The sequence below is a fragment of the Panthera onca genome, chromosome D4, assembly GCF_046562875.1.
Source record: "Panthera onca isolate mPanOnc1 chromosome D4, mPanOnc1 haplotype 2, whole genome shotgun sequence".
Lineage (NCBI taxonomy): Eukaryota > Metazoa > Chordata > Mammalia > Carnivora > Felidae > Panthera > Panthera onca.
In genome coordinates this window covers 2,733,585-2,754,673 of record NC_138351.1, presented here as the reverse complement: position 1 = coordinate 2,754,673, position 21,089 = coordinate 2,733,585, and the positions used below count along the sequence as shown (strand labels likewise).

Here is a 21,089-nt window from a genome sequence, read left to right as displayed (position 1 = left end):
ATTAATCCCCTTCTCACATTGCTCATGGGTCTAGTTAGGGGGTCCTCTCTTTTCTTCTCTTGATCTTATGTCTATGAAGCTGCTATATAGTAGGTCTTGAAATCAGGTAGATCACCTTATTCTTCTTTTTACTCTGTTGACTGTTCAAATCCACAAATGTGGTATGTCTCTCCATTTATTGTCTTCTGATTTCTTCCATCAGCATTTTGTGATTTTCAGCATACAAATCCATATGTTTTGTTAGATTGACACCTTAGAATCTCTTTAAGTGATTTTAATGGTATTTTTAATTTCAGTGACACTATGTTCATTGCTAGGATACAAAAATACAATTGTTTCTATCTTTATCTTAAATCCTACAGCCTGGCTGAACTCACTTAGTTCTAGGATTTTTTTCCTCCTAGATTCCTTTAGATTTTCTACATAGACAAGCATGGCATCTGCATATAGGGACAGAATTATTTCTTCCTTTATAATCTATAATCTATATGCATTTTATTTCCTCTATTTTTTTGGTGCCAATTTTAAATACAGTTTTAAGACATTGTATTTTCTACTTAACAATACAGTGCTTATAAAGTGTAATGTTGTATTTCCTTTCCTTGTGCACATATTCCATATTCAAGTATCAAGAATGCCCAGTTTATTAACTATGGCAGCTCAACTTCACTGCCATGGAATTTGCTACAAATTTGGGTCCTTCAAATATTTTGTGTGAAACAATGCTAAACCTATTCTCAGGTTGGCTTAATCAACCTCTTCAATGGTGGGCCCAGAGGAGGCACCACCAGAGGGGGGAGCCCCACCACCAGGGAAGCCTCCAGGCATTCCTTCAGGCATGCCTCCTGCACTCTGGTACAGCTTTGTAATGATGGGATTGCAGACCTTCTCCAGCTCTTTCTGCTGATGTTCAAATTCTTCCTTTTCTGCAGTCTGGTTCTTATCCAGCCAGTTGATGATTTCATTACACTTATCCAGAATCTTCTGTTTGTCCTCATTATTGATTTTACTCTTTTCATCTTCAACAGTTGCTTTCATGTTGAATGCGTAAGATTCAAGTGAATTCTTGGAGGACACTTTGTCTCGCTGCTTCTCATCTTCTGCTTTGTACTTCTCAGCTTCCTGGACCATGAGCTCAATGTCTTCCTTGCTCAAGCGACCTTTGTTGTTTGTGATGGTGATCTTATTCTCTTTTCCTGTACTCTTATCCACAGCAGAGACATTGAGAATGCCATTAGCATCAATATCAAAGGTAACCTCAATCTGAGCAACGCCATGGGGGGCAGGACGTATGCCTGTGAGTTCAAACTTGCCAAGTAGGTTGTTATCCTTGGTCATGGCACGCTCACCTTCATAAACCCGAATGAGCACACCAGGCTGGTTGTCAGAGTAGGTAGTGAAGGTTTGGGTCTGTTTAGTAGGAATGGTAGAATTGTGCTTGATGAGAACAGTCATGACTCCACCAGCAGTTTCAATGCCAAGAGAAAGGGGAGTGACCTCCAACAGCAGCAAATCTTGAACATTTTCAGATTTGTCTCCAGGAAGGATGGCTGCCTGGACAGCTGCACCATAAGCGACAGCTTCATCAGGGTTGATGCTCTTATTCAGTTCCTTCCCATTGAAAAAGTCTTGTAGAAGTTTCTGAATCTTGGGGATACGTGTAGAACCACCCACCAAGACAATATCGTGGATCTGAGACTTGTCTAGCTTGGCATCCTGAAGAGCTTTCTCTACAGGGCCCAGGGTGCCACAGAACAGGTCAGTATTTTAATTCTTCAAACCAGGCACGAGTAATAGAGGTATAGAAGTTGATTCCTTCATATAGAGAACCAATCTCAATACTGGCCTAGGTGCTGGAAGAAAGTGTATGCTTGGCATGCTTGCAAGAGGTACAGAGGCAACGGACTGCCTTCTTGTTCTCACTGATGTCCTTCTTATATTTGCGCTTGAACTCTGCAATAAAATGGTTTACCATTCGGTTGTCAAAGTCTTCTCCACCTAAGTGGGTGTCTCCAGCAGTAGATTTGACCTCAAAGATCCCATCTTCAATAGTGAGGATTGACACATCAAAAGTGCCACCTCCCAAGTCAAAGATCAGCACATTCCTTTCGGCTCCAACCTTTTTCTCTAAGCCATAAGCAATAGCAGCAGCAGTTGGCTGCTGTACTTTGATGATTCAAAGTACATTAAGACCAGCAATAGTTCCAGCATCTTTGGTAGCCTGACGCTGAGCATTGTTAAAATAGGCAGGTACTGTGACTACAGCATTGGTAACAGTCTTCCCAAGGTAAGCCTCTGTGATTTCCTTTATCTTTGTCAAAACCATAGAAGACACCTCCTCTGGATAGAAACTTTTGGTCTCTCCCTTGTATTCTACTTGGACCTTGGGCCTGCCAGCATCATTCACCACCATGAGGGGCCAGTGCTTCATATCAGATTGGACAACAGCATTGTCAAATCCACGCCCAATCAGGCGTTTGGCATCAAAAACTGTGTTGGTGGGGTTCGTTGCAACTTGATTCTTTGCAGCATCACCGATCAATCGTTCAGTGTCAGTAAAGGCTACATAACTTGGGGTGGTTCAGTTTCCCTGATCATTGGCAATTATTTCCACTTTCCTGTGCTAGAAGGCACCCACACAAGAGTAGGTGGTGCCAAGACCAATGCCACCTGCAGGTCCCTTAGACATAGTTGCTTCATTATGGGCCCAGCCTGGCTTTTGAAGGAAACAGCTACCTGGAGAGCAGTCAATGATCTGTTTCCTCTTGCTTTATTGCAGAACTTGTAGCACAATGAGAGTGGTGAGAGCAGACATCTTTGCCTTATTCTTAACATGAGGAGAAAAGCATTATGTCTCACAGCGTTAAGATAAGATGCCACGCCATACCCTCTATGATGGCTACTACCAAAGAAAAGGGAGAGAACAAGTTCTGGCAGTGTGGAGACATTTATGCATTTCTGATGGGAAATGTAAAATGGTGTGGTTTTTGTGGAAGAGTCCAGCAGTTCCTCAAAATGTTAAACATACCACTGACCCTGTGATTCAGCAACTCCACTCCTAGCTATCTACCCCTATATACTTGTACAGCAAAATCCCTAACATAATGGCATTATTCACAATAGCTCAAATGGCCATCAACATAAAATGTGGTGTATGCATACAATGGCATATGTTGAGCCTTAGAAACAAAGGAAATTCTGATACATTCAACACCAAGGATTAGCGTTGAAAACGTTAAGTGAAATATGCCAGTCTAAGAAGGACAAAAAGTGTTTGATTCCACTTACAGCAGGTAACCGAGAATGGGCAAGTCCATAAAGTAAAACAGAGGTTACCAAGAGCTGGGAGGAGTGGGGAATGAGGAAGGAGTCCATGTTTAATGGACACAGTTTTAGCTTGGGAAGATGAAACAGTGCTGGAGATGGAGAATGGGAATGGTTTCACAACAGTGTGCATGTACTTAACACCACTGAACCGTGCATTTAAAAATGGTTAAGAGGCACCTGGATGGCTTGGTTGAGTGTCTGACTCTTGATTTCGGCTCAGGTCATGATCCCAGGGTCATGGGATAAAATCCCATGTTGGGCTCCACACTGAGCGTGGAGCCTGCTTAATGCTCTCTCTCTTTCTCCCTCTGCCCCCATCTCTAAAATAAATTTGTGAAATGGTTAAAACAGTAAATTGTTTTATATATATAGTTATATATTATTACAAATAAATATATATACAGCAGTAGACATGTATGTTTATATATATATAAGCAATAAAGAATGTTAGATATAGATATTTTTGTAGATGTTCCTACTCAAGTAGAGGAGTTCCCCTGCATTCCTTTTGTTCTAAGATTTTTTTTTCCCCACAGTGGTTATTGAATTCTGACAAATAATTGATTTTACTGCATCAACTGATATAATCATGTGGTTTTTCTTTTTTAGTCTGTTAAAATGGTGGATTACACTAAGTTTCAAATATGGAACTAGTCTTGCATGCCTAAAGTAAATTGTACTTGGTAATAGTGTGTAATTATTTTGGTATTAACATACCTGCTTCACAGAGTGAATTGGGAAGGGTTTGTTTCTTCCTCTTCTATTTTCTGGAAGAAATCATGCAGCACTGGCACTAAGTCTTTAAAGATTTGGCAGAATTCCACAGTGAAAACATGTGGGCCTATACATTTCATTTGTAGGAATTTTTAGATTGCAAATTGAACTTCCGTAATAGTTATAGAGCTGTTCAAATTATTCCATATTGGGAAATTTTCAGTAGTTTGTGTTTTTCAAGGAAGTAGTTCATTTCATGTAAGTTGTGAAATTTGTAGGCTGGTATTCTTTTGATGGCTTCAGAGTATGTAGAGATACCCTCTTTTCATTCTTGATGTAGTAATTTGTGTCTACTCTTGTTTTTCTTAGTCTTGCTAGAGGTTGTTTCAATGTTATTATTTTCAAAAGAACAGCTCTTTCTCTGTTTTTTTCAATTTCACTGATTTCTGCCTTTATCACTATTATTTCCTTCTATGTGTTTCTTGGGTTTATTTAGCTTTTATTTTTCTAGGTTCCTGAGATAGAAGCTTATTGATTAGAGACTTTTCCTCTTTTGTAACATACACATCCACTGCTACAGGTTTTCCTCTCAGGACTGCTTTAGTTGTACGCCACATACTTTGATACGTTGTATCTTCCTCTCCATGCTCTTTTCATGGAGAATGTTTTATTTCCCCTTAAAACTTCATTTTTGATGCATGGATTACTTAGAAGTGTGTAGTTTAAATATTTTCTAAGTGTTTAGAGACTTTTCTGTCAACTTTCTCTTACTGACTTCATGTTTGATTCCATTATGGTCAGAGAACATACCTTGTGTGGTATCAATTCTTTCCATTTGTTAAGGTAAACAAATTTCTTATGTTTTATGGCCCAGGATATGCTTATCTTGGTATATGTTTTTGTGAGCATTTGAAAAGAATATGTATTCTGCTATTTGGGGGTGAAATGTTCTGTAAAGATTAGATTCTATTGGTTGATGGTGTTGACAAGCTCTTCCTGATTTGGGGTTTAGATTTTCCACCATTGAGAGAAAGGTGTTGACGTCTCCACTTGTTGATTTGTCTATTTCTTTGGGTTTCCTCTTCACATGTTGTGAAACTGTATGTGAGATACACATATTCAGGATCACTGTCTTCCTGTAATTGATCACCCTCTGTGTCTGGTAACTTTCCTTGCTCAGAAGCCTACCTTATTGATTTAGTATAGCCACTCCTTTCCTTTGATTAATGTTTGCATGTTTCTTTTTATCCTTTTAACTTGCCTAAGCTATAATATTTGAAGTTTCATTTAGGCAGCACATTGGGTTTACTGTGGCTTCTTTTTTTCTTACTCTGTTATGCCAATTTCTCTCTTTTGGTTGGTGTATTTAGACCATTTTGTTTGTTCTTTTTGCTTGGTTTTCTTTTTACTGACTTCTTTTGGGTTATTTGGACCTTTTTCTTTTTCCTTTTTAGAATTCTATTTTGAAATATCCAGCGCTTTCTGTGTATCTCTTTGTATATAGCATTTTTAGTGGTTACTCTGGGAGCTCCATTACATATGCATAACTAATCAGTCTACTGGTATCTTCATTTTGCGAGTTTGAATGAAGTATAGAAGCTTTATCTCCCATTACATCCTTTTGCCCTTACTGTAATTTTAAGTGTTTCCTCTCTATATATTTAGAATCATAGCAGAATGTGTAATAATTTTTGCTTCAACCATCAAAATTAGTTCAGAAAATTCATGTGTAAGAGGAGTGCCTACTATATTTACCCATATTTTTCCTGTGTTTTCTTTCTTCCTGATTGTGTCAGGGGTTCCCAAGACCACCCCCAGGTTTGATGTTCACTAGGACTCACAAGACTCACATGGTTGCACACTTGGCTATGATTATAACAAAGGGATACAAAGCAAAATCAGCAAAGGGAAACCATACAAGAGACAAAGTCCAAAGGAAACCAGGAACAAGCTTCCAAAAATCCTCTCCCAGTGGAGTCACACACGACCCACTTAAATCCTCCACCAATGGCTGTGACAACATGTGTTAAATGTTATCTAATGAGGAAGCTCATTAAAGGCTCAGTGCCCAGCTTTTTTAGTGGGGGCTAGTCACACAGGCACATTCAACATAACCCTACAGTTTGCATAGTTTTAGGCACAGTGAGCCATTCTTATCAGTTCTGGGAATGGTGCCAACCCTCTAGAAATGCAAGATCCCAATGCCAGCCAAAGGATAATCTTGCAAGCAGGATTTCCTAACAATAGCAGTCTCAGGCCTATTATGTTAACTCCTTACTGCACACAGATGTTCCAAGGTTCCCTCTTTTATTGTTTCCTTTTTGCTTATAAAATTGCCTCTATCCGCTCTCCTAGGGACAAATTCTCAGTTTCCCTCCATTTGAGAATGTCCTGTGTTTCCCTTCAATTCCTGAAAGATATTGTCATTTGGTACAGGATTTGGGGTTGACAGTTTCTTTCAGCACCTGAAGAACATCACACCCCTTCCATCTAACCTCTGTGGTTTCTGGTAAGACATCCACTACCATTCCAATAGTTTTCCCTATAAGAAAATGTGTTGTTTTTCATTGGCCACTTTCAAGATGTTTCCTTCATTTTTAGGTTATGGAGATAAACTGTAATGTGATTTGACATGGATTTCAGTGGGCTTATCATGTTTGACATACATTCAAGCTCTTTGAATCTTTAGGTTTCCATCTCTTGCCAAATTTGGGAAGTTTTAAGCCATTAGCTCTTCTAATACTGCCTACCTTTACTACTTGCAGAACTACAGTGACACAAATGGTATTTTGTTATACTCCCATAGTTTTAGAGGCTCTCTTCATAACTTTTTTCCCAGTATAATTTCTATTGTTCTGTGTTCCAGTTCAGTGATTTGTTACCTCTAATGTGCTAGTAAGCCATCTACTAACCATTTTCTTTCAGGTATGTATTTTTCAGTTCTGAAATCTCCACATATGTATTCATTATATCTACTTCTTCAGACACTTTCTAATTTTTCATTTATCTTGTGTTCTTTTAGCATAGGTATCCAGTTGTCCAAGCACCATTTGTACAGACTGTCCTTTTCCAACTGTATGGACTTGGTACCCTTGTCAAAAATCAATTGACCATATATGTGAGGGTTTTTCCTCAGGCTTAGTTCTGTTCCATTGATCTATATGTTTATCCTTATGTCAGTAGCAAACCGATTTTGCCACTGTTTGTAGCTTGGTACGGAGTACTGAAATCAGACAGTGTGGTTCCTCCATACTTTTTGTTTTGCAAGACTCAAGGGTCTTGTGATGTTCCAAATGAATTTTAGGATAGTTTTTTCTATTTCTGTAAAAATAACCACACACACAAATGGAATTTTGAGGGAGATTGCTTTGAATCTATAGATCACTTTGGGTAGTACTGTCATCTTAGCAATATTAAGTCTCCCAGTCCATAAGTATGGGAAGTCTTTTCATATACTTTGGTTTTCTTTAATTTCAGCCATATTCTTTGGGTGTCAGTGAACAAGTCTTTTGCCTCCTTGGTTAAATTTATTGCCGAGTACTTTATTCTTTTGGATTCTGCTATAAATTGGAATTTTATTAGAATGTATTCTTTGGAATTTTATTTTATTGGAACTTAAAAAATATATACTTCCTGTTCGGATAGTTCATTGAAAGCATATGGAAATAAAACTGACTTTTTGCATGTTGATTTTGTATCCTGCAACTTTGCTAAAATTCATTTATTAGCTCTGACATTTTTTTCACGTGTATGGATTCTAATGTTTTATGGATATGAGAGAGTGGCTCCAGTGAAGGTATCATTTTACTTCTTTTACAATTCCTTTTCTTTTTTCTGTGTAATCATTCAGGCTAGAACTGTCAGTACTGTGTTGAACAGAAGCGGCAAAAGCTGGCATCCTTATCTCATTCATGTTCTTCAGAAAAAAAGGCATTCAGTCTTTCGTCACTAAATATGATGTCAGTGTGAATTTTTCATATGTGGTCTTAATCATGTTGAGGAAGTTCCCTTCTATTCCTAGTTTACTGAATGTTTTTTTTTTTTTTTTGTGAAAGTATGTTCAGTTTTGTCATTCGCTTTTTGTGCCTCAGTTGAGATCATGTGGCTTTTATCATACATTCTCTTAATGTGATGTATTACAGAATTGATTTTTTTTTAATTTTTTTAATGTTTACTTATTTTCGAGACAGAGAGAGACAGAGCACGAACGAGGGAGGGTCAGAGAGAGAAGGAGACACAGAATCCGAAGCAGGCTCCAGGCTCTGAGCTGTCAGCACAGAGCCCAACGCGGGGCTCGAACTCACGGACTGTGAGATCATGACCTAAGCCGAAGTCGGACGCTCAACCGACTGAGCCACCCAGGCGCCCCTACAGAGTTGATTTTAACAGGTTGAAACATTCTTGCATTCTGGGAGTAAACCTCACTTGCTCAAGAGGTACAATACTTTTTTTTTATTAAAATTTTTTTTAACGTTTTATTTATTTTTGAGACAGGGAGAGACAGGCATGAACAGGGGAGGGTCAGAGAGAGGGAGACACAGAGTCTGAAACAGGCTCCAGGCTCTGAGCTGTCAGCACAGAGCCCGATGCAGGGCTCGAACTCACAGACCAGCCGAAGTCAGACACCCAACCGACTGAGCCACCCAGGCGCCCCAGAGGTACAATACTTTTAATACGCTGCTGAATTAGTTTTGTGCATATTTTGGCAAGGATTTTTGCAATTGCTCATAAGAGATATTAGCCTGTAGTTTTCTTTTCTCATAGTGTCTTTGTCTAAGACTTCTGGTATCAGAGTAATGTTGTCCTCATAGAATGAGTTAGGAAGTGTCCTCTTCAATATTTTGGAATAATTGGAGAAAGATTTTGTTAATTCTTCTTTATATGTTTGGTAGAGTTAACAAGTAAAGCCATCTTTACTTGGTTGTGAGCTTTTCTCTGTTGGGAGGTTTTTTATTATTATTGATTTAATATCTTCACTATTTCTAGGTCTTTTCAGAATTTCTATTCTCTCCTGAGGTTTGGATAGATGGTGCATTTCTAGAAAGGTATCCATTTCACCTTGGGTAGCCAATTTATTGGCATACAGCTATTCCCTTGTATAAGTATTTACTTGTAACACTTCTTAAAAAAATTAACAGTAACGTCTCCAATTTCATTTCTGATTTTAGTAACTTGGGAGGTTTGGTTAGTCTAGATAAAGGTTTGTCAATTTTATCTTTTTCAGGAACCAGCTTTAAGTTTTGTTGCTTTCTCTATCATTTTTTCTGTTCTCTATTTTATCTCATCTTTCCTCTTTTATTATTTGCTTCCTTCTTCTAGTTTGGGTTTAGTTTGCTCTTCTTAAATTGTATAATTAGGTTGCAGATTTGAGATCTACTGTTTACATGATGCATCTACAGCTATAAAATTCCCTCTATGCATTGCTTTTTCTGCATTCCTTAAGTTTTAGTATGTCAAGTTTTCACTTCCATTGTCTCAGTGTATTTTCTACTTTCTCTTGTGATTTTTCTTCTTTGATACAAAGGTTTGAGTGTGCTATTCAATTTCCACATATCTGTGAATTTTCCAGAGTTCTTTCTGCTGTTCATTTCTAGTTTCATTCCACTGTGATCAGAAGTTACTTTGCATGATTTCAGTAATTTCAAATTCATTAAGACTTACCTTGTGGCCTAATGACCTATCCTTTCAGGTACAATTAAGTTAAATATATATTTTGCTGTTGTTGGATAGATGGGGTGTGTGTGTGTGTGTGTGTGTGTGTGTGTGTGTGTGTATTAGTGCAGTTCAAGTTGTATACTGCCTTTGATCTCCTGTCTGGCTGCTCTGTTATAGAAAGTTGGTTACTGAACTACACCCATTATTGTAGAACTAGTTTTCTCTTCAATTCTGCCCATTTTTACTCCGTATATTTTGGGACTGTACTATTAGGTAGTTATATAATTGTTATATCCTCTCTTCATAGTGAACCTTTTATCAACATATGATATCCTTCTTAATCTTTTGTAACTTTCTTTTTAAATTGAAGTATAATTGACATACAATTTCCCGTTAGTTTCTGGTGTATATCATAGTGTTTCCCTCTGCTATACATTGTATCCTCATGAATTATTTATAATTAGAAACTTCTTAATCCCCTTCTCCTTTTTGGCCTACTCTCAATCCCTCCCCACTCTGGTGACCAATAGTTTTGTCTATCTGTGAGCCTGTTTCCATTCTGGTGTATTTTTTAGACTCCACATATAAGTGAAATTGTACAGTATTAGTCTTTCTCTAACTTATTTCACTTGGCATAATACCTCTAGGTCCATTCATGTTGCCACAGACAGCAAGCTCATTCTTCTTTTATGGCTAAGTGATATTCCCGAATGTGTGCGTAAACAACTTCTTTATCCACTCATCTGTTGCTGGGCACTTAAGTTGCTTCTGTATCTTAGCTTTTATAAATAATGGTAATGCATATATCCCTTTGAATGGGTGTTTTTGTTTTATATGGATAAATACCTAGAAGTGGAATTCATGGATCATACAGTAGTTCTATTTTTACATTTCTGAGGAGTCTCCATACTGTTTTCCACAGTGGCTGCACCAGTCTTTATTCCCACCAACAGTGCATGAGGGTTCCCTTTTTTCCACATCCTTACCAACATTTGTTATTGTCTTTTTGATAAAAGCCAGTTAGACTGGTGTGAGGTAGTATCTCCTTATGGTTTTGATTTGCATTTCCATGATGATTACAGATGCTGAACATGTTTCCAGATGTCTATTGACCATCGGTATGTCTTCTTTAAAAAAATGTCTATTCAAGTCCTCTGCCCATTTTGAATCAGGCTGTTTGTTTTTTGTTTCCTGGGTTGTTTTGTTTTGTTTTTTTGCTTGTTTGTTTGTTTTGAGAGCGAGCACGCAAGCAAGGGAGAGGGACAGAAGGAGAGAGACCGAGAATCTTAAGCAGGCTCCACACTTAGCATGGAGCCTGATGCAGGGCTCAATCCTGGAATCATGACCTGAGCCAAAATCAAGAGTCAGACACTCAACCAACTGAGCCACCCAGGCACCCGTTTGTTTTTTGAGTACTAAGGTGTGTACACTCTTTATATTTTTTGGTTATTAACCACTTCTAGGATGTAGGATTTGTAAATATCTTCTCCCATTCAGTAGATTGCTTTTTCATTTTGTCGATGGTTTCCTTTGCTGTGCAGAAGCTTTTCAGTTTGTCATAATCCCATCTTTTAATTTTAGCTGTTGCTGCCCTTGCCTGAGGAGAATGGTTCAAAAAAATATTGCGAAAACCAATGTCAAAAAGCTTACTGCTCACATTTCCTTTTTTATGTTTTATGGTTTTGGGTCTTACATTCAAGTCCTTAATTCATTTTGAGTTGGTTTTTGTATATAGTGTAAGATAGCAGTCCAGTTTCATTTCTACGCATGTAGCTGCCCAGTGTTTTCAACACTATTTACTGAAGAGACTTTTTCACACTGTATAATCTTGCCTCCTTTATCACAGATTGACTGTATATGCATGGGTTTATTTCTGGGCTCTCTATTCCATTGATCCAGGAGTCTGTTTTCATTAACCTTCTTTTGATTTAAAATCTAGTTTGTCTCATAATACAGCCCTTTTTTTTGTATGGAATACAAAATCTTTTGCAATATTTTTTTTCCATCCTTTTACTTTCAACCTCATTCTTTATAGTAACTCTCTTATAGGAAGCATATACATAGATCTTGGTTTCTTAATCCAGTCTACTAATCTGGACCTTTTAATTGGGAAGTTTATTCCATTTGTATTTAATATGAATACTGAAAAGTACTTACTTATACCATTTAGTTGTTTGTTGTCTGTGTCTTTTGTTCCTCCATTCTTGCCTTTTTTTATATTTACTGATTTTTTTTGTAGTGTCACACTTTTATTTCTTTCTTCTCTTTTCAGTTTTTCTTTTAGTATTTTCTTAGTGTTTACCTTGTGGATTAAAATTAACATAGTAAACTTGTACAAATCCACTTAGTTTCAGTAGTATATAGTCTGTTTCTATACTTTTTAATCCCTCTCCTACTTTTGTAATTGTCACAGATTGCATTGTTATACACTATAACCATTGACATAGATTTATAATTTTCTTGTCTGTTTGCCTTAAATCATACAGGAAAAGCAGAAGTTATAAACCAATAAAAAGTACAATATTGGCTTTTTTAATGTTTATTTTTTAGAGAGAGTGTGTGCACAAGCGGGGAGGGGCAGAAAGAAGGGGACAAAGGATCTGAAGCAGGCTCCACACTGACAGCAGAGAACCTGATGCAGGGCTCAAATTCATGAACTGTGAGATCATGACTTGAGCCAAAGTTGGATACTTATTAACTCACTGACCCACCCAGGCGCCTGCAATAGTGCCTTTTACATTTGCCTATGACGTTACCTTTTCTAGCGTTCACTTTTCTTTCTTATGGTTTAGAACTACTGCCGTGTCCTTTCATTTCAGCCTGAAGCATTTTTTGTTTTTATTTTTTTTTAATATTTGTTTATTTTTGAGAGAGACAAATACAGAAGGCTAGTGGGTTAGGGTCAGAGAGAGAAGAGGCACAGAATCCGAAGCAGGCTCCAGGTTCTGAGCTGTCAGCAGAGCCTGATGCGGGGCTTGAACCCACAAGCTGTGAGATCATGACCTGAGCCAAAGTTGGACGCTCAACTGGCTGAGCCACCCAGGTGCCCCCTGAAGCATTTTTTGTAGAGCAGGTCTACTGTTAATGAGCTCTCTCAGGTTTTGGTTTTTGTTTTCATTTTTTTAAGTCTGCAAACCTCCTAATTTCTCCCTCATTCTTGAAGGATATTTTGCTGGATATAGAAATCTTAGCTGGGATGCCTGGGTGGCTCAGTCAGTTAAGCGTCCAACTTCAGCTCAGGTCATGATCTCACGGTTCGTGGGTTCGAGCCCCGCGTCGGGCTCTGTGCTGACAGCTTGGAGCCTGGAGCCTGCTTCGGATTCTGTGTCTCCCTCCCTCTCTGACCTTCCCCCATTCGCTCTCTGTCTCTCAATAATGAATAAATGTTAAAAAATTTTTTTTAAAAATCTTAGCTGACAGTCTTTCTTCCAAGACCTTAAATATGTCATCCCACTTACTGGTGGTCTCCATGGTTTCTGATGAGAAATCAGACCTTATTGAGGATCCCTTGTAGGTAACAAATAACTTCTTGCTGCTTTCAAAATTCTGTGTGTATGGGTTTTGAGAATTTGACTATAATGTGTCTGGGTATGGATTTTTTGGAGTTTATCGTGCTTGGAGTTTACTAAGCTTCTTGGATGTATATATTTATGGATTGGTTTTTTTTTTTTTTTTAATCAAATTTGGGGAATTTCTGGACATGATTCCTGAAAACTTTCCCTGTCCTTTCCCTCTGCAAGCGTATGCAAGTACATCTGTTGGTGTCTCACAGGTCTCTCAAGTTCTGTGCATTTTTCATTATTTTCTTTCTGCTCCTTGGAGTACATAATCTCAGTTGAACTATTTGCAAGTCAGTGTCTCTATTTTGCCTATTTAAATAAGCAGTTAAACCCCCTAACAAATTTTTCACTTCAGTTTTTGTACTTTGCAGCTCCAAAAGTTCTGTATGGCGTTTTATTTCTCTATCTGTTCAAACATTGTTCACCTAGTTATTTTAGTTCAGTGTTCATGGTTTCCTTTAGCTTTTTGTGTATATTTAAACAGTGCAGGTAGTTTAAAATGCTGTAGCACTCTCCTGCCATAAATTAAGAGCTGCTTCACCAAATTTTCCACTTTTGACTAGGTTCCAAAGTTCAACAAAAGTTAATTCTGGCAGATTTTAGCAGCTCATTAGTTGCTTTGGGGCAGGCACAGAACCTCATACTTCCCTTACTCTGACATTTTGATGTCACAGTGTTTCTAACTGTATGATCCCATTTATACAAAGTATCCACAACAGTTAAATCCATAGAGACACAAAGCAGGTTAGTGGTTGTCAGTATCTGGGGAGGAGCAAAGGAAGAGTAATTGCTTAATGACTCCTTGGTTGCACAACACTGTGAATGTCCTAAATGCCACTGAATTGTACATTTAACAAAATTTTTTTATTTTTATTTTCTAGAGAGTGCACATGTAAGTCGGGGAGAGAAGCAGAGGGAGAGAGAAAAGGTGAGGTGGGGGGAGAATCCCAAGCAGCCTCCATGCCCAGTTTGGAGCCTGACATAGGGCTTGATCCCACAACCCCGGGATCATGACCCAAACCAAAATTAACAGTCAGATGCTCAACCGAGCCACCCAGGCACCCCTGAACATTTTTAAATTGTTAATTTTATGTTCTGTGAATTGCACATCAATAAAATTTTTTAAAGTCACTTTCAAGGAGGAGATCTGTTTCGAAGGGCACTTTCCATATCCTAGTTGATGGCTCAGAAGAGTAGTTTCAACAAACTGGAACAGAGACTGCTTACATGATTCTCACCATCCTATATACAATCACTGAGTTTCCTCAGAATCTCCCTTACACTTGCTGGCGTCAACACTCTCCCGTGGAATTAAGCCCTGTGTGGGCTTAGCACATAAAAGCTTCCTCCATGTCACTTGTAGCTATGGGCTTTCTCCCCCTATCAATTCTGACATTGAACAAATCCAGAGAGTCACATTGACTGTATTTACAGGGTTCTCTTCACCCCTCTGTATTTTCACTTATGGACTGTCTATTGTTAAGTCATAAATTTTTAGTAAAGGCTTTTCCACATTCATGACATTTATCGGGTGCTATGGAGTGAACTATGTCCTTGTAAAATTGATATGTTGAAGCCTTAACCCCTAATGGAGACAAGAGCCTCCAAGGAAGTCAGGTTACGTGAAGTCATCAAGGTAGGACTCTGGTACAGTCGGGCTGGCACATAAGAGACCACAGCTCCCTGTCTCTCTGTCTCTCCATGTGAACACACAGCAAGAAGACAGCCGTCTGCAAGCCAGGAAGAGAGACCTCACAAGGAACCGAATCAGCCAGCACCTTGATTTTAGACTTCCCAGCCTCAAAAACTGTGGATAATAAATTTGTTATTTAAGCCACCCAGTTTATAGTACTTGTTAAGGCACACTTCTCAAACCAATACAGATTTTGGTATTGAGAGCAAGGAGCCGCTGTTAACACATACCTAAAACTGTGGAAGCAGCTTTGGAACAGTGTGATAGAGGCTGGAAGACTGTTGAGCCACATAGTAAAAGAACACAAGATTGACATGAAGGGACTGCTAATAGAAATAACAGGAGTTAAAGGTGATTCTGATGAGAGCTCAGAAAGAAAAGAGCTGGAGAGAACACTTAAGTTTTAGAGAATACACAAATAATCATGAAAATAATACTGGCAAAAATATAGACATTAAAGGCCATTCTGATGTCTCAGATGGAAATGAGGTACAGGTTACTGGAAACCATAGGAAATATGATTTTTGTTATAAGGCAATAAAGAACTTCACTGAACTATGTTCTAGTGTTTTGTATAAGGTAGACCTTGTGATTAATGAGACTGGATATTTTAGCTGAAGAGATTTCAGAGCCAAGTGTTGAAGAAATGACTTGGTTTCTCCTGACTGCTTACAGTAAAATGTAAGAGACATAAGATGAGCTGAAGAAAAAAATTGTTAAGCAAAAAGGAACCCAAGCTGAAGATGTGGAAAATTCCATTTATCCACATTGCAAAAAAGAGAGAGAGGGAAGGGGAGAGAAAACTTGTTCTGAAGAGAACACTGAAGGTGTGTCTGAAAAATAATTTGATACAGAGATTAGTATCGATGTAAACCATGAATTTCATCAGCCACCTAGAAGCCAGGAATTGAGATGGAATTATACCAGCAGAAACACTGCCAGCTGGGATTAAACAGAGGAAACAAGACAGAATGAGGAAGGCTGCAGACACGCGTTATCTTTCAAAAAGGGGAAAGAACGACCCTGAAGGCAATTCAGAGGTTGTCAGAGCTGCCAATCCCACAGCAGGCCCGGGGGCAAGGATGCCCACCACTCCTCAGTTTGGCAGGGCCTTCTCAGAAAGCCACAGAGGTGGGGGTCACCCATCTGACCTAAAGGGACACTCAACCCAGTGGGTCTGGAGGGTAGAACATCAAACCACACAGGATTATTCATCAACATTAAGATTTAATACATTCTCCCTTGGTAGGTTTTAGACTTGGTGGGACCCATCACATTTCTCCATTTTGGAATGGGAGTTTGCATCCTATGTCTGTCTACCATTTTATTTTGGAAGTATATAACTTATCTAGTTTCACAAGCTCACAAGAAGAGAGATTTTGCTGTAGGATGAATGATACCTAGATTCATGCCTGATCTATATCTGACTTAGATGACATTTAGATGAAACTTTGGACTTTAAATCTGATGCTGGGTAAGTTAAGGCTTTGGAGGCTGCTAGCAAGAAATAATGTATTTCTGGGGCACCTGGGTGGCTCAGTCAGTTCAGTGCCCAACTCTTGATTTCAGCTCAGGTCATGATCCCAATCAAGCCCCACATTGGACTCCACACTGAGCATGAAGCCTGCTTAAGATTCTCTCCCGCCCCCGTCTCCCTCCCACCCCTTCAGATAAATTTTAAAAATAATTCATTTTCATGTGAGAAGGACATTGAATTGGGGGGGGGGGGGGGGGGCTCCAGGGGTGGAATGTTATAGCCTGAATTATGTACTGAAATTTCATATACTGAAGCACTGACTCCAATATCAGTGTTTGTAAGGAAGTAACAAAGGTTAAGGGTGGGGCCCTGATCAAACAGGAATGGTACCTCATAAGAGGAAGAGATACTCCAGCTCTCTGTCTCTACCATGTGGGCAAACAGTGAAAAAAGCAGCCATCTACAAACGAGGAAAAGTCCTCACTAGGAACTAAACTGGCCAGCACCTTGATCTTGGACTTTACAGCCTACAGAACTGTGAGAAAATAAGATTTCTGTTGCTTAAGCCACCTACTGTGTGGTATTCTTTTATGGCAGCCCTAGCAGACTAATGCGTGGGGTTTCTTTCCAGTGTAAACTTTCTGATGCTGAATAAGGTTTGCACTTTGACACATTTATCACATCCGCAGGGCTTCCCACCCGTGTGGATTCTGTCGTGAAGACAGTGAAAGCTCAGGCTGAAGCGCTCCCCACAGATGCTGCATTGTTATGGCTTTTTTCCCCATGCTTCAAGTTCTGTGACACTGGCCAAATTGTGGAAACCCCTCCCACATTTATCACATCTGTTGGGCTTCTCTCTGAAGTATTCTTTGTTGTTGGGCCAGATGTGAGCTACAGATAAAGTACCTCCACGCTCCATACACTCATAGGCTTCCCCCTAGGAGTCTGTGAGAACAAGGCATGAGCTCTAACTAAAGGCTTCCTCACCCTTCCAGAATTTCCAGGGTTTCTCAGGGGGGTGCACTGATTCGGAAAGAGATTTAAGCTGGATTTGAATCCTTTCTTTTCCTACATTTGTCGCATCCATAGGGTTCCTCTCCAGTATGAAATTTCTAACACTGAAGATTCGAATTCTGACTGAAGCTTTTTAAACATTTGGTACACTTGTAAAATTTCTCTCCAGTGTGAATCCTCTGATCCTAAGTTTTGAACTTTGAATGAAGAACTTACTGTCACACACAAAAGGTTTCTCTCCAGAATAGATTTCCTCATGCTGCCTAAGCTCAAAATTGAGTAGGAAGCTTCTGCCACAATGAGACACTGTGAGTTCTTCTTTCTGAAGTCTCACTCTGTAGGAAGGTCTGCATTTAGACTGACATTGTTTACACGCTCATCACCTCCCCGGGCTCTTGCTCACGTGGAATTTCTCTTGTGGAATATAGGTGCTTGCCAGGAACACAAGAGTCCCTTGGGGAGAGACTTGCAGAAATCTAACCTGAGCCAGTGTCACAAGCTGTCTCCACACCAGGTTCCTGAGGACCGTTCCTCAATGCCAAGAAGAAACCATCATCTGAGATTTCTTCTTTCACAAAACAAGATTGTGTGTCTCCGTCTTTATTGTACAGCTGCCTGTTTTGATTTAGGTTGTGTACATGAATCTTCTCCTACTTGAACATGAGTCCACTGAAGGCAGAGCCTGTGAAGTTTCTGTCCTGAAGTTCTCATTTGCATTAGGCAAAGGATGCCCTGCCTTCTGGCCAAAGTGTCTAAGACCTAAGAAATGCAGATCCAAAGGGGCTCATCAGCCAAACTGGCAATCTAGCACTGTGGCCACACAGTTACCTCTGTCCATGTCTGAGAAAGCAAGCAGGTGTTGGCTCTAGTCACTTTCCAACTGCTAACCCCCTTTCATCCTCGGTGCTGACCCTTATAACCTCACCATCAGTCACAGACCCTAAGCTTCAACATGAAGAAGCAGAAAGTCAGATGGAGGGAGAACATGGAAGCCCAATAAAGCAATAGGCTGTCCTCTCTTGATCCCTCTGGCGATATCCAGGATGCCAGGGTTGAGGCTAGCACAGAGATCCTATCCCAGGGGTGGTAGAGGGCACTGCCAGAGTGCTGCTGGGGCAGAGCCACCCAGATTGGCCTCCCACAGATTTAATGATCTATTTCTATCATTCTGTTTGAAATATTCTCTTAATTTTGCAGTTTCTCCTTTGATGTAAGGATTAGTGAAGAATGTGTCGTTCAGTTTCTAAATATTTGAGATTTACTTAGATATCTTACGAGTCTCTAATATAATTCAACTGGAGTTACAGAATATACACTGTATTCTTTAAATCCCTTCAAATTCACTAAGTCTGTCTTGCTGAGCATACCAAATGTACTTGAAAAAGTATATTCTGCAGTTGTAGGGTAGGGTGTTCTATAATTTTTGATCAAGATGATGAATTTGCTAGTTTTCTTTAAATCCTGTCTTTACTGACTTTTCACCTAGTTGTCCTATCAGTTGCTCAGAGGGGTTAAATCTCTTTTTAAAGGTATAATTGCCTTTTTCTCCCTTTAATTGTCAAGTATTTTAAAGCTTTGTTATTAGACACATACACATATAATTGTCATGTCTTCCTGAAGCTACTCTTTTATTATCATTCTGAAATGGTCTTCTTTCCCTTTGTCATGAAGTGGATTTTATTGATATTACTACATTTTCCTTTTCCACACTGAGCATAGTTAAAATAGAGACTTTGAAGTCTATCTGATTATTTCATCCACAGGATGAATTCTAGGCTGTGAATTATATCTCTAAAAAATTAAAATTTGAAAGATGGGTAAGATTCAGAATAATCAAGAAAAGAGTAGAGGGCTGAGAATCTAAAATGAAGCATGTTCCTAGGAAAGTAAGGAACACAGATATCATGAGAAGAGGAAGAGAGGGAAAAAGCCCATGGTGTGGGTGAGAAGCACCTGGCAGGGGGAAAAGGTAGCTAGTGGTAGAATAGAAAGCAGAGGTGTTCCAGTATCCTGCAGATGGTTTTGAAAGCCAACAAAAAAAGAACACAGACACTCTTTTACAGAGTTGTAGCTCATAAAACTTAAAATACTCGTGTCATCTTACTTGGTCATTTGCGTTGAGAATAACCGACTGTAATCCTAAAATTCATTTCATGAACAAAATTACCCACAGAAACAGGTTCTCAGACATTAAGAACAAGTTAAATTTGCAATGACTGAGAAATAGTGGGATGGGATGGTGAAAATCTGAATGTTTTTAACCTGTAACGAGTCATAGATTTGAATGTGAATGTAAGTGGTTTCTTCATCTTTAAAGATCTGACACTGGGGTAGTCACTAGTTTTAATACAATTTTATCATTAAAATCTATCAAAAATGTCCACAGACCAAAGATATTAAGTTCCAGTGACAGGACATGTCTATCAACTGATGAATAAAAAACAAAATGTCATATATCCATACAATAGAATGTTATCTGACCATGAAGAGGAATGAAATATTACTGACTCGGGCTATGACATGGATGAACCCTGAAAATATGCTAAGTGAAAGAGAACAGATACAAAGACTACATATTATATGATTCCATTTATATGAAATAACCAGAATAATCAAATCTATAGAGATAGAAAATAGATTAGCACTTGCCAGAGGTCAGGGAAGGGGAGAAGAGTGACTCCTAATGGGTGTGCGATTTCTTTGGGGGTTATGAAAATATTATGGAATTAGATAGTAGTAAGGGTTGCACTACTGAACTATACACTTTAAAATGGCAAAATTTATCAGATGTGAATTATACCTCAGTAGAAAGAAACTTTTAAATGTTTAATTCCATTTGAAGAATGATGACTAATTTATAATTTCTTAAAAATATTATGTATAGAATTAATACCTTGCTTTTATCATATAAATCCTAATTTATATGTAGCACAGTAGGGATTATGAGGAAAAGCACTGCCATTCTGCATTGTATAGTGATGTGCTATCTTGTGGGAAGAGGTCTATTGTGCATTGTTTTATTAGAGATTTAATGGTCAGGAGGAATTTTCTCATTTAGGTTTTCACCACTGAAAGAATAAAAGTGCAGTTTGTCTTCAAAAAAAAAAAAAAAGTTTAATTCCAATGATAGGTAAATCCCTAAATTAGATGGGAGTCTTATAAGAATGGAGGCTGTGGGGCACCTGGTGGCTTAGTCAGTTAAGCATGTGACTTTGGCTCAGGTCACGACCTCACAGTTTGTCAGCGCAAAGCCCACTTCAGATCCTCTGTCCCCTCTCTTTCCCATGCTCCATGTGCACACGTGTGCTCTCTCTCAAAAATAAATAAACACACACACAAAAAAAGAATGGAGGCTGTGCTATAGGTATCACTATTTGTTGACCAAAGACTCCTTCACACAGCAGACATTCAAAACAAATTTTAAGATTCAGTAAAATAGTGCTAATTTCATACTAGCTAAGAGCCTTTAGGGCCAGCCCCAATCTATGCCACAATCCTAAAGCATATTACAATTTCTCCTATTAAGCCAAACCCTTTAGACATGCATAAATATCGTGTGTGTATGTAGTCAACAATATATTCAATTAGAACATAGATCAGAATATTCTGTATAATTCAGATCAGCCACATACCTAAGTATCTGGAAATG

The 21,089-nt window shown here is 38.8% G+C and overlaps 1 protein-coding gene and 1 pseudogene across 8 annotated transcripts in view; both read right to left on the bottom strand.

The window, feature by feature from the left end:
- Positions 1–21,089, bottom strand: part of ZNF169 (zinc finger protein 169) — a 58,947-nt gene that overhangs the window by 15,714 nt on the left and 22,144 nt on the right. For 2 of the 8 annotated variants that reach the window (XM_060610265.3, XM_060610266.3), the window contains exon 3: positions 11,854–11,998. The exons of the other annotated variants lie outside the window; for them this stretch is intronic. The gene's annotated coding sequence lies outside the window, so the exon portion shown is untranslated. The remainder of the gene's footprint in view (positions 1–11,853; positions 11,999–21,089) is intronic. 8 annotated transcript variants of the gene reach the window in all.
- Positions 460–3,611, bottom strand: LOC132663740 (heat shock cognate 71 kDa protein pseudogene; annotated as a pseudogene).